A 25,107-nucleotide genomic window follows, 5' to 3' on the forward strand; every position below is an offset into this window, starting at 1 on the left:
CAGTACAAGTTTTCTTGAGTTAGAACTTACAGTCCATCTATCCTTTCTCTCCTTTCATGCTACACTCCCTTATATTGACATTTTACTAATTATTATACACCTTTTACTAATTTACTAACTATACTGACACTTTTTACTAAATATGACTTTGTACTTTGGATCTCAATTTTTGGCACTTTTATAGAAAGATACCTATTGTTTGGGCTTCCCTGGGGGCTTAGTGGTAAAGAATCCACCTGCCAATGTAGGAGATGTGGGTTTGATCCCTGGATTGGGAAACTCCCCTGGAGTAGGAAATGGCAACCCACTCCAGGATTCTTGCCTGGGAAATCCCATGGACAGAGGAGCCTGGAGGGCTACTGTCTGTGGGTCGCAAAAGAGTCAGACACAACTTAATGACTAAACAACAAGAGCCTATTGCTTAAGAAATAATACACGAAGCGAACATGAAGAGGTGCATTTTAAGAGGTGCAATCTCTTTTACAAACACAAGTGGTGGCATTCTTCTGTTGATTTAAAGTAAAACAGGGACAGTGGCAGCATTTGGCTCAAAAAGCATATGGTTAAGAATTTAGACCTTGGAATTAAACACAGGGCTTGAATTCCAATCCCTACAGTTGGTAGCTCAGTAATTGTGGTTACTCAATCTCCCTGTAAAATGTGCATAGTGGAAACTGCAGAGTGTTGTTAAGGGCTAAGAGAGTTTAGGTGCTTAGCACAGACCTGGCATATAAAAGAAACTCCTTTAGCAGTGAAATGTTACTGTTGCTATCTGTCTAATCTTTGCTATCTCATCCTCCAACTCTTTATTCCAGTCGCTCCTTTTTATTTCCACCATCGCTAATCCGGTCAAGGCCCTTATTCCTCTAATCATGCCTTCTTCACCTCCCAGTGCCTGGCACCTCTAGCACGTTGCCTACACAGAACAGGAGAGGGCTGATTTCTGCTGTTGGGTAAATGTGGGGATGAAGGAAGCACGCAGTACCTGTACATAAGCACACGAATCTGTGTAGACCAAGACTCACCCAGATGGCTTCAATACGACCATCAATTGTCCCTTAGCAACATGAATTCTAAAACAGCCAACTCTGGTAAGACTTTCTGAGATTGTATCAGTGTCTCATTGCAGAGTGTCTCAGTGAAACTGAAGTGAACCTTAGGAACATGCTAAGTCTAGGTACACAAACTCACCTTGTGTAACACACAGAGACGTATGTAAACCTCAACTGGTCTCAAGTTAAACTGCTTTGCAACTGCGTGTTCAGTATAAACACAGTATACTCATACACATACACCCCTTTTTACATTAATTCCTTTCTCTCACCATTAATTGTGGGAATTTGAGGTGTGTAAGCAAAAATTACAAATATAGGAAAAGGGACTATATTCTAAGAACTTACCAACTGAATCATCATATTACATTCATATTAATCTGTGCCCTAAATAATAAACGTATATTATTTTACCAAGCTAATTAAAACATGCTATTTTTTGACTTCTCTTGGAGGCTGGATCAGAAAACTGAGGGAACAAAGGATATTGTTCTGAATAAGAGAACTTGTCTTATATTTCTTCATTCAAGTCTTTAAAGTACAAAGTATTGATTTGTTCAAGGAATTTCTACAGATAAAAATACCTCAAATCACCTCAGGTTAAATATCATTCCAGTTTTATATATATAAATAATGGTGATTCCTTTATAAATAATAAATCCATATTAATTTGCACAAAATCATTAATTCCAAATTTGTGAATTGAATAGGTACTTTGCCAAAGCTTGATATTTAAACTATCACTGGGAAAAGATGAGTAAATCACTAGCATTTGGAAGGAGAATACTTACCACCAAACTCCTCATGTCTCGGTAGGTGGCAGGCAGAATTCCACTCCACAGTCCAAAAGGAATATTTTGGAATGGACACCTCCAGTCTCTCTGTCTGAATGAGAAGAGAAGCAATTTAACTGAGAAAAGAATTAAGGGGGATAGAGAAGTAGACAGAAATAAACAGTAGAAGGTATGCAATGCATAGTTCCTCAAGGAAAATGCTATCTAGTATTTAGTGGCAGATGGGTTTTGGAAGATGAAAGTAGATCACAATAATACAATATGTAATTTGATCTAAATATGGCATAAAGAGAAACTTGTCTTCCAAAGAAGTTAGCGAAGACTGTAATGACGTTAAACATCCAAGATTCTCATTTTTGAAAAAAAAAAAAATTCAAATCAAAGAAAACTGAAGGTGGCTTGGTTGCCATACTAATTCTAAAAGGAAATAAACTATCACTGGTCCCTATCACAGTCCCTACTCTGGCTCTCCATTAGCCATAGGGCTGGTAAACTATAACCATTAATCAAACTCACGCCTCCTGCCATTCGTTCTTTATTTTATTCTTTGTTTTTGTTTTTCTGCTTCTTGATTATGCTTTTAATCTACTTTCATTATAGCAAAATACGCACAACAAATGTTCACCATTTAAGCCCCAGTACAGTTCAGTGGCGTTAAGCACAATCGCACTACTGTGCAGTCAGCACCATCAGTTCAGTTCAGTCACTCAGTCATGTCCAACTCTGCAACCCCATGAATCGCAGCACACCAGGCCTCCCTGTCCATCACCAACTCCTGGAGTCCACTCAGACTCACGTCCATTGAGTCAGTGATGCACCATCAGCCATCTCCAAAATGTTCCCATCATCCCAAACTGAAATTCTGAACCTGTTAAATAATGACTCCCTGTTTCCCCCTTCCCCAGACTCAGATAACCGTGATTCTCTATTAATTCGACTACTCAAGGTACTTATCATATAAGTGGAATCATGCAATGTTTGTCCTTTTGTGTCTGGCTCACTTTGATAATGTTCTCAATGTTCACTCATACTGTAATGTGCATCAGAATTTTATATCTTTTTAAGATTGAATATGTTACATTTTATGTATATGCCATGTTTTGCCTATGTGTTCATTTACTCATGAAAGATTTGCTGCCTCTACTTTCAGCAATTGTGAGTAACGCTGCCCTGAACATGGATGTACAAGTATGTGTTCGAGTCCCTGCTTTTGATTATTTTGAGTATGCATCCAGGATGAATTCTCTAGCTCCTGTGGTGATTCTATGTTTGATTGTTTGAGAAACCTACTGACTGTTGTAAATAAAGTTTTATTGGAACACAGCCATGCTCATTTGTCTATGTGTTGCCTATGGTTACTTTCCAGCTACAATGGCAGAGTAGAGTGCTTATAACAAAGAGCACATGGCCCACAAAATCTCAAAGTTTTCTTGCCCTTTACAGAAAAAGTTTGCCGATACTTGCATTATATCTCCGGGCACTTATAAAAATACAGATGTCTGGGCATTCTCAGACACTTTGAATCAGAATCTCCAAGGGAAGGAACTATCAATACAAGGCTATATTCATATATTCTTTCAAAATGCTTCAGACACAGCTAATCTCTGAGTCGGCATTTGGGGACCCCTGAAATTGTTAAATAAAAGGATCCAATTGCCCTAAATTTTAGCAACTATAGAATTCAGTGAATCTCAGCAATTAATAAACTCACTAATGTACAACTAATCCTTGAAAGCATGTATACTGAGGATTCAGCTCAGGCTAAGCTTGATTTAAAACTTGTGTCTGAAAGATGAACATTCTGAGAATTGAAGTGAGCCTGATTTGGAACTGATGTAACACATACAAGACGAGGTATTTTAACAGTCTCCCTCTTATTGATCCATGTAATCAGTGAACAGAATTTCTTCATTTCAGTAGTCTGTCATATCTCTTTTAACTCCGCATCTCTGAACCTCTGACCTATCGACGGCTTCTCTACTTTTCAATCCTGTTTTCTTTGCTGTGTGTTTTTCTGAGTCTGCTCATTGATTTCACTCCTTTCTAGGGAATCTCAGGTCTCTTAGTCCATCTTAACATTGGTGTGTGTTCATTTTTGAGATCACAGAAGTGAAGCCCTACCTATTCTTCTTTCTCCTTTCTGATGTTTTTTTTTCAATTCTTGCATGAGTTCATAGAAAATATCACACCACTATGGACTTGTGAGCCAAATCACAAGTCAACCCAGAGTCACAGTAATAGCACATACCATATCCCACTGAAGCAAATACAATTTTAGAATAATCTCTTTGGATTATAGAAGTAAACATTCTAGCACAAAGTGAAAGTGAAAGTCTCTCAGTCATGTCCAATTCTTTGCAACTCCATAGACTATACAGTCCATGGAATTCTCCAGGCCAGAATACTAAAGTGGATAGCTGTTCTCTATCCAGGGAATCTTCCCAATCTAGGGACTGAACCCAGGTCTCCCTCATTGCAGGTGGATTCTTTACCAGCTGAGCCATCAGGGAAGCCCAAGAATACTGGAGTAGGTAGACTATCCTTTCTCCAGTGGATCTTCCCAACCCAGGAATCAAACCAGGGTGTCCTGCGTTAGAGGCAGATTTTTTACCAACTGAGCTATCAGGGAAGCCCAACACAATCAGAGTCACTCTTATTTCAGTCAATATTCATTATGAATTAATAGTATAAACTACGATATTAGATTTTCTTAAAGTGTCATTAAATAAATGCACTGGAGCTATAATTGACTAGGGCTAAATCTTGGCAGCAGCATATAACCAAAACCAGTTAACAGTTAAACGAAAAATGTACTTTAATATACATTTAGTCAAGTTAACAAATATTTAACATGGCCCCTATTAGGCACTAAAAAGACAGAAACGAACAAAGCATAGTTCAAAGATCCTCAGCCTTATTGAGAACAATTAGAATGTCAAGATTATTGACAACATACTAACAGAGCTGGAGTTCATCCACCATACATGTGGTCATCCTTCATAATAATGTACATGCTTGAGTAGATCTATGAACTTCCCTGACCATGATTTTTTTTTTTATTATCCTACAGGAAAGCTCTTACATGTTCCAGAAATCAAGCCATCTTTCTTGATTTGCAAATGGTGCTGTACTCTGTTACCTAATGCAGCCAGCTGCACTCACTCTGCACTGATTTACATGAGGTCAATGGCACCCCACTCCAGTACTCTTGCCTGGAAAATCCCATGGATGGAGGAACCTGATGGGCTGCAGTCCATGGGGTCGCTAAGAGTCAGACACAACTGAGCAACTTCACTTTCACTTTTCACTTTCATGCATTGGAGAAGGAAATGGCAACTTACTCCAGTGTTCTTGCCTGGAGAATCCCAGGGACGGGGAAGCCTGGTGGGTTGCCATCTCTGGGGTCACACAGAGTTGGACACAACGGAACCGACTTAGCAGCAGCAGCAGCAATCCTCATCCATCAGACTGCACTACACAGCTGTTGTTCTTGTTCAGTCGCTAAGTCGTGTCTGACTCTTTATGACCCCATGAACTGCAGCACATCAGGCTTCCCTGTCCTTGACTGTTTCCTGGGGTTTGCTCAAACTCAGGTCCATTGAGTCAATGATGCCATCCAACTATCTTATCCTCTGTCGGCCCCTTCTCCTCCTGCCCTCAATCTTTCCCAGTATCAGGGTCTTTTCCAATGAGTTGGCTCTTTGCATCAGGTGGCCAAAGTATTGGAGTTTCAGCTTCAGCATCAGTCCTTCCAATGAATATTCAGGGTTGATTTCCTTCAGAATTAACTGGTTTGATCTCCTTGCAGTCCAAGGGACTCTCAAGAGTCTTCTCCAGCACCACAATTCGAAGGCATCAATTCTTCACCACTCAGCCTTCTTTATCTCACTTCTGTCCATGACTCCTGGAAAAACTACAGCTTTGATTATATGGACTTTTGTCAACAAAGTGATATCTCTGCATTTTAATACGCTGTCTAGGTTTGTCATAGCTTTTCTTGCAAGAAGCAAGCATCTTTTAATTCCGTGGCTGCAGTCACCAACTGCAGTGATTTTGGAGCCCAAGAATATAAAATTTGTCAGTGTTTCCACTTTTTCCCCACCTATTTGCCATGTATGGATTTTCAAAGGCAGCAAATATTTTATAGCTAAATGTGCATGATACAGTTATAAATGGTTTAAGTATTTTATAGAAAAGAAGCAAACTCAGTGTTTAACCATTTTTTCATGACTGAGGTTCATTTTCCTGAACTTTAGAACTAGTTCTAAAGCCCTCAAATGCTTCTCCAGTACTAAAGACTAGTTCCAATGGCCCCGATTTTTGCACTTTTAAAAATGTCTTCATTCATTCAATGTTAGCTGCTATCTGTCTTTCTTTTCAGATATAGTGATATACTGGAAAATCCATGGGCTTGGAGGTCTACAGACCTGGTTCCAAACTGAGCTAATTACTAATTAGCAGTATAATCCTGAGCAACTTTATCAAATTCTCTGAGCCTCAGTTTCCCCACCCACAAAATGTAAATATTAAAAACTTCATTAAAAACTTTGACAGCTTTTTTTAAGATTTAAAAATTAGAATTTAAGGTGTAAAATGCAGAACTAGCATAAGCACATCCTCCAAAAAAAAGCAACTATTACAAGTCTTTTTACTAGCCTTGCTCAAAACACTGCATTAGTCTCCCCTCTAATCTTTCTGTTCATATCCTGCTCCTTTCTGCATGTGACCCGATTTCAAACCATTATCAACACTGCTTGCTACAGGTGTGGCTTTTCTGCAGTATAATTCGGCTTCATGTTCTCTCCTGCTGAAAGTCATTCAATGGCTCACTAACACTATCCCAAATGTATCTTCACTTGCAATTCCCTGAGAGGAGCTCTATTATTAATAACTTCCTACTGTCACCATTAAAAATTACCAATTACCAAAAACCACAAGTTTATTATTGCACAGTTATGGAATCAGAAGCCTAAAGTCAAGGTGTGCATTTCTTTCTGGTGACTTGGAGAAATTCTGTTATCTTGCCTTTTGGAGCTTCTCAAGTCCACCTACATTCCTTGGCTCCTGGTCCCTTCCTCCAGCTTTAAAGCCTGCAGGACAGCATTTTTATCTCTCTCTCTCTGACTCTGACTTCCCTTCTGTCTCCCTCTTCCACTTTAAAGAATCCTTGTGATCACACTGCATATATCTGTATAATCCAAGAAAAATCTCCTTATCTTAAAGTCAGCTGACTAGTAAACTTAACTTGCTGGCAGTTTTAATTTTCCCCTGCCACACAACACAACATGTCCACAGGATCCAGGGAATAAGATGTGGACATGTTTGGGAGTGGGGGAAGGACATTATTCCGCCTATGACAAGGACCAAGCTTTGCTTTGACCCTAAGCCTTCACACCTGCTGTTCCATCAAACTATAGTGCTCCTCCCCTGCTTTTCCATCTGAGTCAATCTCCTTTCATTTGAGACACAAACCAAGTGTCAAATATCATCTCATTCTGTAAGCTCTCATACACCCTAACTCACTCCAGTAATCTTGCCTGGGAAATCCCATGGACAGAGGAGCCTGGAGGGCTACAGTCCAAGGGGTTGCAAAAGAGTTAGACACAACTTATTTACTCAACAACAAATTATTTAATTAATGCATATCCATTGTTTTTTAGACATAATGCTATTGCACATTTAATAGACTACAGTATAGTCTATAACATAACTTTTATATGCACTGGAAGACCAACAAGTTCATGACTCACTTTATCATGATACTCACTTTACTGTGGTGATCTGGAAGCAAACATCCCTTTTTCTGAGGTATGCCTGTATTCAAAGACACACTATTTGAAAAGAAAAAGCACTCTGTGATTTTGAGCCACTCCTTTTTCTGATAAATTCTGTACCTTCCCCTGAAGGAAAAGAAAGCAAAGTTTTATGGGTCCTTATTAAGTGGCTTTGTGCTGTGAAGTAGAAATCATCTCAGCCTCTGAGGAGCTAATTCTCTCTGTTGTTGCATGACTGGCTCATTAAACTTTAGTGCTTGGGCCCTCACTTCCTATCCCTGGGCTCAGCCCAGGAGAATATTGGGACTTACCAAAAAGAAAGGCAAGTTCCCACCTGTGGAAACTCTCTGAGGCTGTACAGGGACAATATCTACTTCATGAGGCCTCCAGAGCCCAGACTTTTGCCAAATTATCTAATTTTTTTTTTTTTTTTTACCAATATGTCTGTTGCCAAACTAAAAGCATCAATAATGATTTCTGAGAGGGGAAAAAAAAGTTAAATAAAACTCAAAATGGTTGAATGCACTACATCTTGCTGAAAGGAAGCTGTCATCTGCAATCAGTATAACACTCATCAATGAACATTTCATAATGTCTGCTTTCCCTCCCAACTCCCAAATGTTAGTGTAACAGATGACACACACAGGGAAGAAAACTGCTTTTAAAGTTCACGCCTGCTTAACATTTAAAGACTTAGAGCAGGTTTGAGAGCATAGTATTTAAGGTGTGGTTTATAATATTTGCTAAGATACTATTACTGCCTTCTTGCTTCTTATACTAAAAAGAGCATAACTTGAAAGTATTTTTAAAATATAGAATACAGATTGATTTTTTCCAATTATAAATATATAGCAAATTGCATGAGATAGAATACCTACTTTATTTAAATTATTTACATGTATATAAATTACCTATTCCTGGGTAACAAATTTCTGCAAACTTAGAGGCTTAATATATATTTATTATGTCTTTTTTTCTGTGGATTATGAGTCCAGGCACAACTTAACTGTGTCCTCTGCTCTGGGCCCCTAAGGTAGGACCACATTAGGAATACAGGATGATACAGAGATCCTGGGAGAGAATGATGAGTCAGCATGGGGAATCAAGGTGTCAGAGTCATGATCTCATCTGGAAGCTAGACTGGGGAAGAACCCGTTTCCAAGCTAACTCAGGTGGTTGGCAGAATTCATTTCTTTACAACAGGACCAAGGGCTTTGGATTACTCCAGGGTTTTATCTTCGCATTTTACATATCTTCTCATCTCTTCTCTAGCACATTGCCTTTGGCTTATAATGCATCACTCTAATCTCTGCTTCTGTCTTCACGTTGCTCTTCCTGTGTGTCTGTGTCCCAATTTCCCTCTACTTGTAAGGACACCAGTCACTGGACCACGGCCTATCCTAATCCAGTAGGATCTCATCTAAACTTGCTGACATCCACACAGACCTTATGTCTAAATAAGGTCACATTCACAAATCCTGGGGATTAGGACTTCAACATATCTTTGGGGGGCAACACAATTCAACCCATAACAGGGAGAAACTACTCACTGTATACTCCTGGGCCCTAAAGTCAGAGTAAAGTGAGTCAGAGTTGGGGGTGAAAGGTTAAGGTAAGACCACATTAGGGATGTAGGGTGATGCAGAGATCCCGGGAGAGAATGAGGAGTCAGCACAGGGAATCGTCAGTGTTGCTGAGGCAAGAGTTTTTAATTTTAGATAAAACTGGGTTGGTTCTCTGCCTCTTCAGAAGAGGATAGGGAACTAGAAGTTAACAGAAAAAGGAGAGAGAGGCAGAGGAAGGCAGTTATATTAAGGTGACAAAAGTTAAAGTTTAGACTGACTTAAAGAAAATAGAGGCCAAAGCTTCATGAGCATTAAATATAAAAATTCCAAAGCAATTATGTCTATAATGCTATGCCAAACAATTCACATAGAAGATCAAAACTGTATCGCTTAGTAACAATGTGAATGTAGTTTTAATGAGTCACTGAATAAATATGATCTCATGAATTACTCTCATTTTTGAGCATACTATTTGCTAGGAAATCAGTCACAAGATAATTGTACACAAACAGAAGGGGCCAAGGAAAAACCCCAGGCACTGACGATCTAAAATTGTGGAAACTACAAATGAGTAAAACTTTGTTCTTGGGATTACTTATGCTTGAAATGACGGCTTTATTCAGTCTTCAGTCTCCCTTCATTTCCCTTTGATGTCCCCACAAATCAGTGACAGCTACAGCATTTCTGCTGAGGCAGCACTTTCCCCCGAAGTGATCTCATATTGTCTGAGAGAATATTTGGAACACTCCTTGATATGCAAAAAAGGACCTTATTTTCAAGTGCCTCAAGCAAAGACAATGATTGCATAAATCATGTGACACAGAATAGAAATAACTACTCCATAGGGTTAAAGTTTGAAAATCAGTGCCAGAAAATGTTGCCACTGATCTTTGGAACAAAGATTTAACCATATATTTATTTTAATCCTTGATGCTGTATTTTCTACACTAAGTAAAGCAGTATGGAAAGAAAACCATCATCAATAGCAGGATACAATGAAAGGTTAAGAGGGAAATGGACACTTGCTGCCTTCATGATGAAAATGAGTAGAGGTTTGTTAAATGAATTTGGAATGTGTGGTTGTTCTATTCCATTACATTCTTTATTATCTTTCTTCCTCTTTCCTACTGACCAAAGTTTTAGTGTTACACAGTCTTTACTACTGGTTCTGTGATGTGATGAATCTGAGGGGTACAAAGAAGACTGAGGCACAGAGCCCCACTGGATGGAAGGGCATGTGAAAATGATATGTGCCTACCTCTCTACAGTCAGTAGATATACAAGTTGCTATGTTCCAGAATCATGACCCCCAAGTTTACCAGTTGTTGTTCAGTCACTAAATTGTATTCAACACTTTTGAGACCCCATGGACTAAAGTCCACCAGGCTCCTCTGTCCATGGAATTTCCCAGGAAAGAATAACTGGAGTGGGTTGCCATTTCCTTATTCAGGGGATCTTCCCTGACCCAGGGATCAAACCCAAGTATCCTGCTTTGGCAAGGGAATTTTTTACCACTGAGCCACCAGGGAAGCCCAAGTTTACCAGCAGAGGTTGGTAAAGTTTTTTTTACCACTTTCTATTCTACAGAAACATGACAGGAAGGCAATGTGTCCTGAGAAAATAAAGTCCTCTGATAGAAAGGAAATGTTCATGGTCAGTATATGAGAGGAGGTTCCCATTATGAAATGACCTCCCTACTTTAAAGAATCCTAGGAATCATGGGAAATAATTGTTGAGATGAGATTTGTGCTTCAAGAACCAGGGAGCATCTGTGAAAATAGGCTGAAAAACTCTATTAGGAAGGCTTTAAGATTTACATCCAATGTTTTCAAAAGATTCCTTCTTCTAGACTGATCTCAACATTCTTTGTTCACCTTGAAAGAGTAGCACCCTCAACCCACTGCTCGTCCAAGCCTAAGCACTTACAGTCTATTTTCTGTCTCTGTCCCTGAGCTGAAGTAGCCATTGACCTTCGGAACGACAGATTCAATCGTCCTGTCTTAGTCCTCCTCCTACTCAGCCACTCTGCTATATTTGATTCTGTTGGTCTTGTCCTTCTTAAAACTCTCTCCTACTTACCCCTCACTGAATTGCATCACCTTCGTGGTCCATGTGTCTCTGATCACTGCTCTCTATCCTTCAATTTCTTGTCTTTTCCCAAGTGAAAATATTTACCCTTAAAGTCTTCATTTTGCTTTTCTCTCACTCTATTTATTCTTCCTGAGCAATGTCACATATTCTATGACTTCAATTATTATCACTGTGTGTTTGGTCTTCTACAGTGTCTCCCTAGGCTCAAGTTCTCCAAGTAGCTCTAACCTGAATTTCCAGCTGACTGCTCTACATCTTTAATGTCCCAGAAGCACCTCAAAACACTAGTATAAGACTGAGTTTACCTTAACACCGCATATTCTGCAACTCCTTTGGATTTCCCTCTTTTTCTCTCCCCAACATCCAACCAACTGGGCCTGGAGATTGCTCCAGTACAGTCCCTTGTTATCATCCCCACCAACATTTTCCTAGTTTAATCACTAATCATCACTTACATAGGGAGTTGCTCGATCTCCTAGTGACTTCCCAGCCTCCAAAATGTCCCTGCTCTTATCTTTCCCTTACATTGTTTACAGGCCCTTGGATTCATAGTTCAGTTGCTAAGTTGTATCCAACTCATTACAGCCCCATGGACTGCAGCACGCCAGGTTTCCCTATCCTTCACTATCTCCTGCTGCTGCTGCTGCTAAGTCACTTCAGTTGTGTCTGACTCTGTGTGACCCCATAGACAGCAGCCCACCAGGCTCCCCCGTCCCTGGGATTCTCCAGGCAAGAACACTGGAGTGGGTTGCCATTTCCTTCCCCAATGCATGAAAGTAAAAAGTGAAAGTGAAGTTGCTCAGTTGTGTCTGACTCTTAGCGACCCCATGGACTGCAGCCTACCAGGCTCTCCGTCCATGGGATTTTCCAGACAAGAGTACTGGAGTGGGATACCATTGCCTTCTCTGGTCACGATCTCCTGAAGTTCACTCAAATTCATGTCCACTGAGTAGGTGATACTATCTAACCATCTCATTCTCTCCCACCCTCCTTTTGCCTTCAATCTTTCCTAGCATCAGGGTCTTTTCCAGTGAGTCAGCTCTTCAGCATCAGGCGGCCAAAATATTGGAGCTTCAGCTTCAACAACAGTCTTTCCAATGAATATTCAAGGTTGATTTCCTTTAGGATTAACTGGTTTGATCTCCTTGCTGTCCAAGGGACTCTTCAACAGTCTCCTCCAGCACAATTTGAAAGCATCAATTCCTTGGTGTTCAGCCTTCTTTATGGTCAACTCTCACATCTGTATATAGCAACCCCTAACTGCTCACAGGAGAAGGCAATGGCAACCCACTCCAGTACTCTTGCCTGGAAAATCCCATGGACCGAGGAGCCTGGTAGGCTGCAGTCCATGGGGTCGCAAAGAGTCGGACACGACTGAGCAACTTCACTTTCAGTTTTCACTTTCATGCATTGGAGAAGGAAATGGCAACCCACTCCAGTGTTCTTGCCTGGAGAATCCCAGGGACGGGGGAGCCTGGTGGGCTGCCGTCTATGGGGTCATACAGAGTCGGACACGACTAAAGCGACTTAGCAGTAGCAACTGCTCACAAATTTTCAATGCCCTTCCTCACCTCCAAGAGAAATAAAGATGCCTCACCCAAGAACAAGCCACATGATGTTATCCCAAGCTACCTTTCTAAGTTTCTTTTTCACGATTGCCACACAAGACCCTACATTACAGATCCTCCCCCAGCTCCTACAACTTCATCTCTTAGCCCTTCTTCCTTTGCCCAAATTTCTGTGTCTTCTCTATCAGAGCTTATGCCTTCCTCCAAGGTCAATATCAAAGGTAATTTTCTTCATGAGGGCCATCTTCACCCCACTCCCACTTAGATATGAATATTTCTCTTTGAATCACCATTATACTCTGAACCATGTCCTTTCTTATGGTAGAGTGTATTAGCTATTCCTTTTTTAATAGTACATGTTCCATTTTTTTTCCTTCAGTTGATTAGATTCAAGCCATCAGGAGGATAAAGGTCCTGTCTTATTCATCTTTGCATCTCCAGAATCGAGGCCAGTTAAAATTTAAGAAAATCAAAACTGCTTTTCTCTCACAGAAATGAAAGTTAAAGTAAACAAAGGCTAGAGGCTTTTGTGGATGCTTTCAAATGGCATTTGGATTCAAAATCAGTTTCTTTTCTATATACAGAAATATAATCATTCCTCTGTCTTGTAAGACAAACTATTATCCCACTGATCACAAAACAGAAACTAGTCACCACTTTGAAAAACCTTGAAATGGAATGAAATGAGGTAGAAAGCAATGGGGTAGCTTTTTTGCAGACATACCATAATACATAAATTGCTATATTACTACAAAATCATGGTAACACATTTTCGTAATCAACTAAAAAAAAAATATTACTTGGGCTGCTAGAAAACAATATACAATATGTACTCTACTTGTAAGATTTTCAAACCCCTAAAAATAATACTCATTAGAGGACAGCAATTTTTCTATTACATTAGAAGTTCAGGCTCACATCAATAAATACATTTGTGTTGTTTTATCTGGATACTTGAATAGTTCCAAGCAAAAGCATCCATTATACTGGTACCTTATTCTTCCCCCTCCTAAAATTTAGCTGTCAGTAAGATGCCTCAGACCTTCCATCAGGACCTTCCATAATACAGTATTTTTTTTCCTTTTTTTGGCCACACTGTGAGGCATGTGGGATCTTAATTCCCTGATCAGGGAGCAAACCAGTGCCCACTGCAGTGGAAACATGGAGTCCTAACCGCCTACTGCCAGGGAAGTCCCAATACAGTCTTAAAATGGACAAATTTTTGCAACAACGTGAATAATCTTTGCAGACAACAGGGACCAGCAAGCCTGGAGAGATGAGTGAACCTGTTCCTCTGGACCTAATTGCCTGGCTGCAATCTCATTTTCCATCACACTTTAACTTTTCTTTACTTATATCACATAAATTAACTCAGCAGCCATGCAGAATAATTTTGCTTCATTTAGACCTAAATTAATGAGCGTGATCACAAAGCCATGTGTACAATTTCAATGAAGATACACTATAATTATTCTATTGTATGGGTTAGCATTTCAGCCGTGTATTAATGCATTTTGAATGCGTAATATATGATGCTTTTGTGGTCTTCTGCCATAACACTCTACCGAAAAATGTCCTGCAGTTAGGAAATACTAAACTAAATTATTAAACACAAAAGAAGGGAGAAGAAAGGGGAAAATTTTTGAAAGACTAAAGAAATGACAAAGGGAGAAGTGCACTCCCAGGAATTCATTTCCTCATATAAATTTTATTTCCAGATCGCTTCATTAAGTAATGCATTAAGTTGTGAAACAATAGATCATATTTTTTTCTCAGCATTTAAGTGAGGGGTTTTGCAGAGAGGGAACTCTGGGCATTTGAGCATATGTAAGAAATGGAGAAGAGAAATCACAAAAGAACATAGGCATTTATGTTTCTGCAGTCAGTCATGAGTTATGCCAGTAAGTATCAGCTTGAGACCATGAATTATTTCTGCCCAGGCCATACAGTTCATGCAGCCCTGCTCAGGGAACACTACACCCTTAGGGCAGGCAATTATATGTTTTTAGGATTAATCCCAAACAAGACAATGTTTCAGAAATAGACACACTCTCTTTTTGAAGAGCTTTTAGTCATAAAAAGTCATTTTTTTCTTCCCGACCCCTTAATGCCTTCTAAGCCCCCTTCCTTTCCCCTCCTCTATAAAAGGTATAAAACAGTGCTTCCACCTGCTAACACTCACAGACCAATAACTTTAATTTTTGACACTTATTTACAGGCTGAATAGACCCATCCACACCTGCTTTCCCCTTAATTAGCTGGCTATCTAAAGGCTGCAGATTGGAGGCTGCCAGCTTCCTGAATGAAGAGGAAGATCATTTAGTTGCTTATGTAACAGAAATGGGGGTGGGGAAAGGAGGAAAAAGGATCTTTCTTTTAGAGAAACCAGAGAGAGAAACATTAGTACAAAAGGAAGAATCACTCATGAAGAATAAGGGAGCAATATGTACATATTATTACATTATATATATATATATATAACATATATTATGATATATATGTTTATGTTTTAAGTGACTCAAAGCCTGAAAAATAAACAACAGCCCTACCTGGCAGTGATACAGTCATTTCTACTTAAGAACACCTGAAATCTTCCATGATATCGAATATTTTTCCCAATGTGTTACTTAAGATGGCGCTCCACATGTCCTCCAAGAGGGGAAGTGACTCCTAATAGAAGAAAAAGAACTGAGTTGGGGCCAGACGTTCCCAAGGCTCTGACGTCACTCTGCCACTGACCCACCTCTAGAATTTGGAGGAATCGCATCACTAGGGTGTCTCAGTGTCCTCATCTGTAACGTGTGGGAGCAAATAAGATGGACATCAAATCCTCCTTTGACCTGAATATCCTGCTATCATTTCAACCCTTCCCTTCATCAAGAACTACCTCTGAAGCAACACAAAGAGGCAGAGAAAAAAATAAAGAAAGAAAATAAAGAAAAGAAGAGTGCATTGTAAAACTTTGTCGCTTTTTACCTAACCGGAATGTGTAAAAAGTTTCAAACCAAAACAGGTGAATTTTAAGGCTGAGGGGAAGTTTTCATGATGATCTACTGCAACCTTCTCTCATCGCAGATACAAAACCCAAGGGTTACAATGATCTCTCTCCCAGCATCACAGAGGGCCGTCAAGACTAGAGATCAAGTTCAACTGCCTCGCTGCACGAATACCTGGTCATCTGGTAGTGAAAAAACAATCTAACTGTACACACTTGTGGTTAAACTTGCACCAAAATACAGTTACACTCGTTAGAAAAGAAGAGCACGCTGCTAGCTAAAATGTAGGTGCAGGTTTATCTTTCCCTCAGAGTTTATAGTCTCTTTATATATGCAACGGGTGCTCAATATAAATTTGGTATAAATAAAAATGTACTCTCCAAAGGCCCTTCAAGATGGGTGCTAAACCAGCATATTTGTACGCTCCAGATATGCTGGAAGCATGCTGCTGGACCCTAGCCTTTCTCTGCTTAAATCACATAGATAGGTTCCACTGCCTTCAGGATAATTATCAAACTCCCCACTGTGACCTGAAGGCCTTCGTGACCTGACCACTGCCTCACTTCTGCAGCTGTATTTCTACCTGTTGCTCACCCCCCAGCCACTTGTGTTTCTCAACCATATCAATCTAGTTGCAGTTTTACAAGCACAGGCTTCTCTCTCTTGTTTCTCCACGTCCCCTCTCATTTTTCACCTGCACTCATTTCCACTTGAACATCCCTCAGGTTCTGTATTTTACATCACTTCTTCCAAAAAGCCTTATATTTGACCTTTCTACAGCCAAGTTGTGCTTCCTAGGTGGCTCTAGCAGTAAAGAACACCCCTGCCAATGCAGGAAACATAAGACAGCCGGGTTCAATTCCTGGGTTGGGAAGATCCCCCAGAGGAGGGCATGGCAACCCACCCCAGTATTCTTGTCTGGAGAATCCCATGGACAGAGAAGCCTGGCGGGCTACAGTTCATGGGGTTGCAAAGAGTCAAACACGACTGAAGCAACTTAGCACACACTCATGCACAGCCAAGTTAGTTGATGCTGGTGCTTACATCCACCTGATAATTACTTCACTATATTGTACTTGCATTTCATTCATCTCTCTCTCCCACTACCCAGGAAACTTGCTAAGAAAAGGAATTTTCTTCTTCTCCATCAAATGCCCCATAGTACTGTGATAGATGCTCGAAAAATATGTCAATTAAATTAATATCAAAATAGCTGAAATTATTACTATATTTCCATGAATTCCTGCACTCATGGATATTTTAAAGGACTGAACATGTGTCCTTACAATTCACATAACAAAGGGTCTTTTTCTTTAAAAGTCTTTTCTTTATACTCACAGACCCATTAACTTTCCCAGGATCCTTCGAGCATCTTCAAATATATGAGATTTGCTAACTGAGGTATGAATGCCTGGCTGTTGGCTAGGATCACCACTGAAAATTTACTATTGCACTCCAGTCTTGTATAATAATCAATTCTAGTGTTCCCCGCAAGTCTATTGAAGAGAGTGCTTAGAAGCTAAATCCTGGCGCCCGACTACTTGATAAGTTTGTGCTCTGCCACTTAACGTAACCTCAAGCAAGTTGTTTCACCTCTCACTATGCTTCAATTTCCTCATCTGTAAAGTGAGATAATATTATTACCTATTTCATAGAGCCATTGAAGTTAAATTATATGTAAATTACATAAGTAAAAATTTTACAACAGTAGGAATTGCTCAATGCTTGCTTAACATTTTTGTGATGATAATGACCACCATAATCAGTATCCCTAAGCATTTTATATGTATTATCTCATTTAATCTTCACAACAACTTAATAAAGGCAATATCATCTCCATTACAAATTAATACATGAAAACTTGTAATGTCATTATGTGATTGTAATATCATTGTGAACTTCTGGATGTTGTGAGAGTTGTATCTATAAATGTCAAGATTCTACTATATATTCTTTCCCTACATCACGTCTTTATCCTCTAAAGATAATTGCACCTCAAACATCCTCATTCTATTAAAGTTAATATGATTAAAATTAAGACAATTCTCTCAGTTACCCACAAGCACAAAGCTTTGGAATGATGTTCAGTGTGTCTCTCTGCCCAACAGGCAACCAATTCTCTTCTTTAATATCTCTTGTATCCCACTCACCTTTCTGTTCCTACTTCTGCCCTCTTCACTCAGGTCCTCATCATCTGAAAACCAGATGGCTGCACATTTAATAACTTTTGTTCTTAGTTTTAAAAGCTCATCAGTTTTGTAGAGTCCACTTTCACATATAAATTTTTTCAATTAAACCAATAAAAGTCAACCACAAACTTCTCCCAATTTCTGTATTTCTTTTGAAAACCTAAACAAAAAAAGTAAAATAAACCAGAAAAAAAAAAAAAAACTCCATTCCAAAGGTTCCTACATCAACCACATCACACAGAAGGAGTTTCTGAAATAACCCAATTTGTCTGATGGGGAACATAAATCCCACATCAATTTGACTTCACACTTTACTAGTGACTTATTTGTGCTTGGTTTTTTCAGGATACTTTACCAAGAAGAGGTGCTTACTTAGTGAAACAAATTAACTTCTCTTCTACCATTTGGTTTCCACTGTACTGATAGCTTTTTTAAGGCAAATTATGCTCTGAGATACCAACAAATCTTTTTTCTCTGCAGCTCTTATAAATAAACAGATGAAAAGAAAGATCTACCTCTGGTCTCTTATAGGGTTTGTCAGTCTTTAACTGGCTAAGACTCACCTCCAGTTAGATTTATCTGATTCTTGTGACTTCTGGGTCATGAAAAAATAAGAAAGAAAACAGTTCCAATGCTCATAAGCTGGAGAGAATTCTGGCGAGCAATACAAGGACTACTCTCTCTGAGCTCACAACTCCTGGGAAGCCACAGAGTTTAAATTATTACCATAGCCTGACTGTATGTCCAATATAATAGACCAAATCCTAGTTTATCTTCTTGAAAATCACCTCAGAGCTAGAGATGTGTTTGTATACTGTCCCTGTATGAAACAGTGCATCATATACAAAAAAAAATTGTACCCAATGTCTGCAGAAACTCAGTCTACAAACAGTACCTGTTTACTTTGTTAATTGCAAAATATAGTGCACATTTTTAAAGATGAGCATCTCACTGAGGAGGCTTCCCAGGTGGCTCAGTGGTAAAGGATTCACCCCCTAATGCAGGAGACACAGGTTCAATCCCTGGATCAGGAAGATCCCCTGGAGTAAGAAATGGCAACCTACTCCAGTATTCTTGCTGGGAAACCCCATGGACAGAGGAGCCTTGTGGGCTACATTCCATGGGGTCTCAAAGAGTCAGACACGACTTAGTGATTAAACAACAATCTCACTGAGGGGCTTTCCTGTGCCCCCTTGCCCCCATGGCTGCATTTAGAGAATTATAATACCTTTGTTTAATAATGACACCTTGAATCCACATAACTTCTCTCCACTCTAGACTCAGAATACTTTTCTACAAATACAATTTTATTTATTCTCAAAATATATCTATGATCCAAGAGTAAATTGTGAAAATTCTGAAACCATGGAGTCAATCAGAACTATTTTCCCCAGATTTGAGCTTTAGGGTAAATGAGAGAGAAGGGATAGAAATTTGAGAGGAAAGAGGAACTTCTCTGGTGGGCCAGTGGTTGAGACTCCATGCTTCCACTGCAGGGGGCATGGGTTTGATCTCTGGTCAAGGAACTATGATCCCACTTGCTGTGTGGTGCAGTCAAAAAAGAAATTTGAGAGGAAATAAAAATGTAAATATCTTTGTATTTAAGGAGTTCCTTTAAAATACATAAAGATCATTTATTTGAAGATATATGTTTCCTATAAAATTATTCCATTTGATATAATGATAAATTTAAAGAAAGTAGAATCACATATAAAATCATTATTGAAATTATTTAGCCTTTCTAAGCCAATATTTAAGAAGTTGAGAAATTCCTCCTAACATAGAAAACTAATTGCCTAATAGTAAAGAAAGAGAAAGAAGAAAAAATGAAACAAAATGCTTGGTTTTCTGGACTTAGTGTTAACTACTTTAAAATGTTTTCATTGAATTTGTTGAGAAAAAAAAAAAGACAGGGAGAATCTTCCAGAATACTCCTTTTTGCCATGGATGTTCTTTAAAATCATCTCTTACTCTGAACTGTTACCCTCAATGGTCTGAGTCTTCTAGTGTTCTCTTGCTTACATCTCCACAGTCTTTTGAAAACTATCCGATGATTTTAAGACTACTGTGTTTCAAAGTGTCCCAATATGTGATATTTCTAAATGCAGACAAATTACTTTCATGTTGCAAGGTCAGGTCAGTCGCTCAGTCATGTCCGACTCTTTGAGACCCCATGGGCTGCAACACGCCAGGCTTCCCTGTCCATCACCAGCTCCCAGAGCTTGCTCAAACTCATGTCCATTGAGTCAATGATGAGATCCAACCATCTCATCCTCTGTCGTCCCCTTCTCCTCCCGTCTTCAATCTTTCCCAGCATCAAGGTCTTTTCCAATGATTCAGTTCTTTGCATCAGGTGGCCAAAGTACTGGCCAAGACTATACTTTCAGGGATCATTTCTGTAGTTCATATTGCAAAAGATGAAATAAAAACCAGATGCAAACAAGCAGAGGATTCAAGACTGGGTCATGCAGAAGGCTTGTTGCAGAAAGCCATGGATGATGTCACTTGACGAAAGGCCTGGGTGTGTGCTTTATTCTGCAGTAAGACAATGAAATCTTATGTTTCAAATCTAGTCAAATATGGTAGCAGCTTATTACCCCCACCTCTGCTTTTGAAAAGGATACTACTATAGATTGTTCCAGATCTCTTCTGTTAGCCCTAAATCCATCCTGTACTTTTCTCCACTGTGCACAGATCAGTACAGGAGGCTGATGTGTACAGACAACTCCATCAAGAAGCTTCTCACACTCTGGCTTCTGGTTGGGTTCTCTGGGGAGAATCCATTAGAGTAGACAGGAAATCGGAGAGTAGACAGAAATCAATGCAGACTACTCCATCAACAAGCTTCTTACACTCCCCAGTGGGAGAACCCATTAGAGCAGACAGGAAATCAGAAAGAGGAAAAGACGAAGGTCGGGTAGTCATTCACTCAGGTCCTTTCTGCCGTCACCGCAGGATGGATTCAGTCCTTAGACTGAAGGTTGCAGCTCCTGTCAAGCAGCCCTCTCCGCGTATTTCTCTCCCTCTCAGGGCTCTGAGAAGTCCTCTTCTCTTCTGTCATCTGAACTATACCTTGTGGTTTGTCTACAATCTGAACACAATGTTGTAAATAGCTCCCTTATTAAACACTGTTCAAATTAGCTAATTTCCCACCAGGACCTTGACTGACACAGATTATACTTAACTCCCTCTCTGAGAACAAATCAAGAGGATGAAGCCATAACTACAGATTCAAAGTCAAGAAAAGGAAATATACACAGAAGGCACAGCATCCATGTTTGGGAAAATAGCGCTGAGCTCTGAAAGCTAGGAAGTGCCCAACTCGTCTTTAAATGTTGTTCTGAACAGTCTGCTTTTAAAACAGAATGAACAATATAATGTTTCCTAACAAATAAGGCACAAAATAATTCTGAATAAACGTCCTTAGAAATAGTTTGGTAGAATTTAAATTCTAAATAGCAAAATACAAAATAGTCTTAATAATGATTTTTATGATTCTCAAATATTTTTCCCATCGAGCACTACAACACTTCCAAATATTTCGAGGGGAAATAGAAGAGAAATTTTGAAGTTTTCCTTCCCCCTTGCCCATTAGTTTTTTCTTTTTTTTTTTTTTAAGCTTTCCTATTTCTAAATAGGCAGTCATTTTTAACCTCAGTTGAGAACTGGGGAAGCTAGGCATGCAGAGATGGCACGGCTCACCAGTATTGGGAATAAACTTCCTTAAAAGGTCATCCAGCTCTTCCTAGAATCCATACCTCTCAGCCTATCTGCTGAAAATAATATGATTATCATGACTCAACGATAATATCAAGTAATTCCTGATAGAAGTTGTCCTTCAACCCACAGTGCTGATAACACTTACTCCACGCACACATTTTAATAGTCCATTTGGTCCTGAGCCAAGATACAGCCCTGAGCTATGGCCCTAAATGAATTCCCCTACACTTTTCATTTCTTCTAGGGAATTGGACTAATTATAGTGACTACTTTGGAGAGAGCGATAGTTTGAAAACATTGCCTGAGGGATACAAAAGTTGTTTTATTTCATAATTAGGCATTTCTGTCCCAGGGGCATTTTATAGTCATGGTTTGAAATAACAGCCATTATTTTATTACAATTTTCTATTTTTTTGCACATAAAAATATTTAGAACATGTTTTTTGCTGAGTTTTATTAGTCATAATGCCAGGAAGCGCCTGGTGTTATGGATGATGGAATTATCTTTGAGAGCTTCCCTTTAGTGTTATTTCTTCCTTATAGTCTGCATTCTGTCACTGTTTCGTTCTGGAACTGGAATTTAAAGTGGAAATTGAATATTCCGTCTGCTTGGGGAAGTGACCTGTACATGAGGATAAAGTGGACCCCACCCATATGTCTTTCCAATCCCTTGCCCCTAGTCAGCATTATATCTCCTTTGCCACATGTATACCTACTTATACCATGGTTAATGCTCTATTAAGAACTAGAAACATGGAATCAATTCAGCAGGCACAGACGTAACCACTCAAAAACAACAGGTGTTAAACAATGCCCTCATCAAGCAATTGGATTAAACCTCCCTCTTGGGAGATTTAAGAACCACAAGGTTGTGTGTATGCACTGGAACACACACACACACACATAGGAAATAGGATAATGAAGTCATGGAAATAGAAGGGATTGTCTCATATACCTGGGCAGTTCTTTAATAGAAAACAGGAATTGCCTCTATAATATCCATCAAATTTTTACATAAATTCTAGCGACAGGGCACAAGTTACCTTACAACACACACCATACTGGTTCTCTATGAGAATATTATTCCTTATGTAGAAACAAAAATCTTATTTCCTCTTCACTTCTGCACACTGATACCAGTTCTCCCCTTTGGGGATACATAGAATAGTCCTAATCCTTCTAATACATGACAGCCCTACAAATGTTTGGAAAATAGTTATCAGTCCTTTACAGTGAAGAATATCATTTTTTGCTAGCTGGTACCCATCCTTCTTCTTACCCTTCTTCCGGTAACAGCATCTAATTTTCTATCACTGTGAGACCTTCCTCATTCTTATTCCATTTGGCTTTTTGCAATTGGAGGTGCACACTACTGGAATTGTCAATAAACATATACGAATTCTTGTCCCAATGGTCAGTTTATAACTGGGCATTTGGCGGAAACTAAATCAATGAGACCCAATTCCATGTATTTTTTCATAGAACCTTTGAGGAAGAAAAGCTCTCTTTTTGCTCTGGATTATTAGTTTTATTTCTTTTTTTAAAGACTTCTTTTGATGTAGATCATTTTTCAAGTCCTTCTGAATTTGTTACAATATTGTTTTTGTTTTATGTTTCAGTTTTTTTGGCCCTGAGGCATGAGGAATCTTAACTCCCCAATCAAGAATCTAACTTGTACTCCCTATGTTGAAAGGTGAAGTCTTAACCACTGGGTCACCAGGGAAGCCCCAGGTTATTAGCTTTAGAACAATGAAAACTCAAAGTTTCAGGCACCACCTCATGAAGAGATTTTTTTGCTTGAGGAGGAGGCAAAACAAATCTGAGTCAAAGACAGAGGAAAGAGACTAAATAACATGATTTGAAATCTGGATATTAGTTGAACTTCATGCCAGGCCTAGTCCTGGCCTTTTCAGTTACATAAATCAATCTATCCTACTTTTTGCATTAGTACATGCAAGTCAGTTCCAGCCACCAGTTCTGAATAATATAGGATTTTATGTGGATATAGGATAATATCTGGATTTTATTCTTTCTAAGCATATCACATTAGATATGCTAAGTTCCAGTTCCTCCAGCTGTTCTTTAAATGATATGTCTTTCTATCTTTTCACCAACTCAAACTCACTGCTTGACCTGTTCCAGCGGGAATGAGCTTCATAAACTCTTACCCAGAGCTAAACCCAAATTATGAGATGTTCACTGTTAACTCATCTGAATCTGATAACTTATGAATAATATTGTGATGGTTAATTTTCTATGTCAATTTGGCTAGAATATGAAACCCAATTGTCTGTTTAAACACCAATCTAGATGTTGCCATGAAGGGTAGACTTTGAGTAAAGCAGATTACCCTCCATAATGTGGGTGAGCCTCATCGAATCAGTTGGAGGCCTTAAAGAAAAGACAGAAGTCTCCATAAAAGAGAGAAATGCTTACTCAAGACTGCCTTTACACTCAATACTGCAACACCGACTCTTGCCAGAATGTCTAACCTGACTGATTTTAGACTGGTCAGCCATCCTCCAAACAATGTGTGTGTCTGTGTATTTTTTCTACAAAACTCTGACTGACTCAAATAAGGATAGCATAGTCTTTGCTTAGGTAGAGCTCTCAGACAATAGAGACACTCAATCCTTCTACTTGCATGAAGACTCCCCATCTTATAATTGCTCAATTTGTTGATTTCAACTAAGCTCTTTATACTTTACATATAGTCCTACTACCATAATTTCCATTAAATAAGTTTTTTTTTTTTTTTTAACGATTCCCTTCATCTAGCCTATTCATTAAGGTTCCCAGTTTGGGACCTACACACATTTGATAAGAAGGCTTTGATCTCTTCATTCTAGTAATTAGAAAAATGTTTATTAACTTATAGCTTATATTGGAGCCCTGCTGAACACAACTCAAGGCTCCCATCAATCAGTATCCTATTGTGTGAACTCTTTAACCAGTTATTAATCCACCTAACAGGATTATCACCCAGCCCAAACTTCTCTGTCTTGCCTACAAGAATAGAAAACTTCCATGTCCTGTGGAAATAAAATGGCCTATGTTCACAGAAATCTTTCCATCTTTGAATCTAATAACCTACGCAAAAATAGTTACTTTGACATAAATTACTGTTTGCGAACTCATTCTGGTTTTAACCAATCAGTGTCTTCTTTTGTGAAGAGTCCTCATAAAGAATTCATCTAGAATTTTGCCAGAGTGCCGTCACAATACCAGCACAGTAAGCTTAGATCCTATGCTGATGCTACTGCTGCTAAGTCACTTCAGTCGTGTCTGACTCTGTGCGACCCCATAGACAGCAGCCCACCAGGCTCCCCCATCCCTGGGATTCTCCAGGCAAGAACAC

At 39.2% G+C, this 25,107-nt stretch overlaps 1 pseudogene; it reads left to right on the forward strand.

Moving 5' to 3' along the window:
- Nucleotides 1-20,400: 20,400 nt before the first annotated feature.
- Nucleotides 20,401-20,510, forward strand: LOC147347680 (small nucleolar RNA U3; annotated as a pseudogene).
- Nucleotides 20,511-25,107: the final 4,597 nt, after the last annotated feature.

Source organism: Bos grunniens, chromosome 23, assembly GCF_055505025.1.
Source record: "Bos grunniens cultivar Pamir isolate PY7600 chromosome 23, Bosgru_T2T1.0, whole genome shotgun sequence".
NCBI classification, from domain to species: Eukaryota; Metazoa; Chordata; class Mammalia; order Artiodactyla; family Bovidae; genus Bos; species Bos grunniens.